This window comes from Babylonia areolata, chromosome 27 (genome assembly GCF_041734735.1).
Source record: "Babylonia areolata isolate BAREFJ2019XMU chromosome 27, ASM4173473v1, whole genome shotgun sequence".
NCBI lineage: Eukaryota > Metazoa > Mollusca > Gastropoda > Neogastropoda > Buccinidae > Babylonia > Babylonia areolata.
The window spans coordinates 33270505-33275504 of record NC_134902.1 but is presented as its reverse complement, the minus strand read 5'-3'; the positions used below and the strand labels follow the sequence as shown (position 1 = coordinate 33275504).

At 39.2% G+C, this 5000-nt stretch overlaps 1 non-coding gene across 1 annotated transcript; it reads left to right on the top strand.

Moving 5' to 3' along the window:
• The first annotated feature begins 360 nt into the window (after nt 1-360).
• Trnar-ucu (transfer RNA arginine (anticodon UCU)) lies at nt 361-432 on the top strand. The gene has a single exon. It is a non-coding gene; the product is annotated as a tRNA-Arg (tRNA).
• Nucleotides 433-5000: the final 4568 nt, after the last annotated feature.

Genomic DNA, 5000 nt, shown 5'->3' with positions numbered 1-5000 from the left:
GAGAGAGAGAGAGAGAGAGAGAGAGAGAGAGAGAGAGAGAGAGAGAGAGAGAGAGAGAGAGAGAGAGAGATTTCGTGAAGGAGCGGAAAACAAAAACAGGTTTCTGCATCGACTGATGAAGTGACCGGCACAGCATGGTTATTTCAAGCCATGTTTCAACTTTCTGTTTAGTCCTCTTTTTAAAAATTTCTCCCTGGAAAGTCAAGACGGAAAGTCAGTAAAACAACCCGAATTACGTCCCTTCTGTGTTTCCAGGAGACAAAAGAGAAAACGCCACATATGAACAAACAACCAAAGCATCGCAACATTGCACCACACATCATACACTTTTTAAGTTGGTTAAAGGCTGTAATAGACAACGGGGCCGTAGTACAGTGGTAAGTACATCCGACTTCTGATCAGAAGGCCCGGGTTCAATTCCCGGCGGCTCCAAGTTTTTGTGTTACCTATGGTAAGTAACACGTGTGTGTGTGTGTGTGTGTGTGTGTGGAGGAGGAGGTTTTTATTAAGATGGGAAAAGACTAAAACAGAAAATAAAGTACAAGAACAAGAAAATAAGAATTATGAAATGATAAAAAGCAGCAAGAATATGACTGTTTCTAGTCGGTTTTGTTTCGTTTTGTTTTCGCATTTTCCCCCTCAACAGAAACTGTCTTCATACATATCTTCTTACGGCCACAGACACACAAAATAAGACACATTGTTAGCCAGTTCCAACTTCACCTGTCAACAGCAAGGTGCAAAACGATAAGTTAAGATACAACATTACATTTGTTTCAAAGGACAAATGCGGAAGGTTAAAACAAAGCATAATAAGTGCTTTATTTCCAAATGCCAACACGAACCAAGAAGATACTATGTATAGCCAGCTAGTAAAATGTACATATCAAGAAGAAGAAAAAAAGTCATGTAAGACATGCAATTAAGGATATGGAACTGGGCAGGGTGATCTGGGCCTGAGTCAAATATTTTCACACACACACACACACACACACACACACACACAGAGAGAGAGACAAGGACACAGACACAGATACCCACGAGTGTGTTGAGCTTGTAACGTGATGTTACAGAGTCGAGAAATCATGAAAACAGTTATCAACAGTCTCTCTCTCACACACACACACACACACACACACACACACACACACACACACAAGCGATATAAAGATGATGACCATTGTACATATCCACTGAACAACACCAACAGCTCCGATCTGAAACAGATCAGCATGCTAGGGTATGTCACTACCCGCGGAAAAAGACCTAAGCTCCAATTTGTCTTCTGAGTCTGCCTGTCGAGCACATTAATCCAAAAAATCGTTGTTGTATTTGTTGTTGTTTTTAACATGACAACCCTTTCAACTGATAAATGACAATAACCCGGGCAGAAGTTGATGGAAAGGGGTAAAAGAACTGTGGACTTTCAAGCAAAAGCTTGGAGCAAAAACATCAAGAGAGGCAAGGCCTTCAAGACTCACGTGGGATATCCACTTGAAACAAACAAACAAACAAAAACACGTCACTGCGAAGCAGATCTTCAGTCAAAAAGACGCACGCCTTGATGTGGTCTTGAACTTTCAGGTTTAAATTTACAAAGCATTTGTGTTTTGGCCAAAACCAGTCACTGTACTATGTAATGAAAAGTTGATTGATATGGATACTTTTTGATATGGATACTTATATAGCGCCTATCCTCGGTCGGGGACCAAGCTCTAAGCGCTTTACAAATACAGGGTCATTTGCACAACAGGCTGCCTACCTGGGTAGAGCCGACTGACGGCTGCCATTGGGGGCTCATCATTCGTTTCCTGTGTCACTCAGGCAGATTTCAAGCACGCACACATGCACGCTTAGACAGATATGTAACATTCAAATACGCCATGTTGTGACCCTGAACATTTGACGTCTGACCTTGTCTCCGTAATGAGTTTTGTTCTCACAATGACAGAATTTGATGAAGATCGTGTACGAAACCTTTCTGGAGCAAATAAACATTTCCTAGCAATTTCTCATGTCATTTTGTGACCTTAACATTTAACCAATGGTTATAAATTTCTTTAATGATAATGGTGTACCCCTGGCCAGTCACAATACCAAGTTTGGTTTTAAGATACGGTTGGTGTGTTGTTGTTTTCTTCAAGATTTCTTCTATTTTGCCGAGTTAATGACATTATAATTTTACCTTTTAACCTGCTAACCACACCATCGCAAAGCAGATGACTTCAAAGATCTTGTTTACACCTACCATCCCAACAAGTTTGGTTCCTGTGCCACTGTCAGTAGTTCATACAATAACATGACTAACGGGGTTTTTTGGGTTTTTTTTTAGTCCACTAGACAGCCATGAAGGGAAACGGGGGACCTGTTCTGCAGTGGTCAGTACATCTGACTCCAAATCTCGGAAAACTCTGGTTCGATTCCCGGCGGCTTCAAGGTTTTTGTCCTGTTACTGAAATGCAACAGGTACGTCGAACTATATACTAGTGTGAACGTTTGGAAATTTTGTCGATAGTGGATGCAACGGTATGAAAACTGGAAATTTGCCATTGTAATAATTTCTAATGAAGGATGCAAACTGAAAAACAAAACAAAACAACAACAAAAACAAAATAAATAAAACAACTCATGCACGTGCTGTTCTCATCAGAACAGCTGCCTCCCATATCTCCTCCTCCTCCGCCAAAAAGAAAAACTTCATTTTGCGGTTCGCCTGATAGACGGCAAAAGCTCTTTTTATTTAGCGCTATTTCTGGGAAACCTCCAGTTAACAAGTCAGTTTACCAACCAACAGTCACACACCAATCATATTTTGTTCGTTCGAAAACGAAAATAAATTCAAAAGAAAGAAAAAAAGCAAACGAACAAGTAATCATTTATAATGTTTCACTATGGTCACACATCAATCATATTTTGTACGTTTAAAACGAAAAATAAAGGGAATGAAATAAAGCAAACGAACAAATAATCATCAATAATGTTTCACTATAGTCACACACCAGTCATATTTTGAACGTTTGAAACTAAAATCCACAGAAAAAAAAGAAAAGAAAAAAGAAAACGAACAAGCAATCATTGATAATGCTTCAACATCTGTGATCATAATTTATTAGCAGGTGTGCACAATTGTCTGATGGCATACTTGATCATCAGTTTAGGTTTCAAGGTGTCAAAAGCGTGCGCAATGAACCATACAGGCTATACCATATATAAACAAGAGAGGCAAGGCCTTCAAGACTCACTTGTGATACACTTTTAAAAAAATCCAAGCTTTTCATGTATTGAGTATAATTTCAAAATGTAATGTTTAAGATGAGAAAGATCAGTTTAAAGCAAATTAAGTCCCCTAGCATTAATTACAGAGTAATTTCCCTTTTTTACTATCTGCACCAAAACGTTTGCAAAATAAATAAAACTTCCATGCTTAGCAAAAGAAGTTCCTGTTTGAACAAAAAAATGATAATAATGACTGCTCTTGTTGTTGGGTCAGAATATCAGATCAAAGTGCCAAGTTTAGAGAATACAAAAAATATAAATATAACAGTAAATGCAGTTTGCATATAATTAGGCTTCATTTATTTTTTTTTTCGTGTGCCCATCCCAGAGGTGTAATATTGTTTTAAACAAGATGACTGGAAAGAACTGAAATTTTCCTATTTTTATGCCTAATTTGGTGTCAACTGACAAAGTATTTGCAGAAAAAATGTCAATGTTAAAGTTTACCACGGACACACACACACACACACAGACAACTGAACACCGGGTTAAAACATACTCACTTTGTTTACACAAGTGAGTCAAAAAAAAAGAAAAAAAAAAAAGAAAAAAAAGAAAAAGAAATGATAAATAGAAAAAGAAAGGAGCGGATGTATGACCTTCGTATAACACCAACGCACTGGTCAGGCCATGACAACTGATAATCACGATAATATGCTACATATTACCCAGTTAGCTGCTTCCACAGAACGAGAGTAACACGAACAGTGCTATCAGTTGGAAAGACATTTGATTTAACGAACGACCTTAACCCCTTCAGTGCCAGGGGCAAAACAGTGGAAAGTGGTGTTACTGGTCATAAACCATTATCCAAAACAATAAGCCTAAAACTGAGAAAATGGTCTGGAGATATACCACTGTAGATGAACTGTATGAATTTTTAGCCTTCCAGAGCTGTTTCCCTTTTTCTGATGAGGTGCATCAGTGATGCTACTATGCACCTACGTAATACGTTTATGGCAGTCGAGGGGCTTAATTGAAGAAGAACTATGTCACACACACACACACACACACGCACACAAGAATAAAGGGGGATAAAAGCAGTGATTATAAAATGTCAAGGATTAAGGTCACCATACGTCAAAAGTACACAGTTTGACAGCTTTCATTCATTTTACCTGATCATAAGCATTCATCAATATTCCACACACACGCGCGCGCGCGCGCGCGCACAACCTCCCTACCCTTCACACACACGCACACACATACACACTCGCGCGCGCGGGCACACACACACACACACACACACACACACTGTATTTTTTCTCCTCGTTCTCTCCTTTTCATTGCGGTAGGATCTGAAAGAAAAAGAACTGTTTTCTGAATAATCACCACGACTATGATGATCAGAACCGCTTTTATTTTTGAAGGGGAAAAAAAAGATAAAAGGGAAAGGCACAGCAGAGAACCGAGTGACTTTTTTTTTTTTTTTTTTTTTCTTGTTTTTTTTTTCTTCTTCTTTTTTCTCAAGGCGTGACTGAGCGCGTTGTGCTAAGCCGCTGGTCAGGCATCTGCTTGGCAGATGTGGTGTAGCGTATATGGATTTGTCCGAACGCAGTGACGCCTCCTTGATCTACTGAAACTGAACTGAAACTGTCCCTAACCCAACGTATGTCATTCCTTTTCAGAACTAGATACCCACTGTCCCTCGTTTGACTGTGCTTTCACGTCTGTGAAACTGCATGTTTGGTGCATATCTGTTATGCATGTGTGGGTGTATGTGT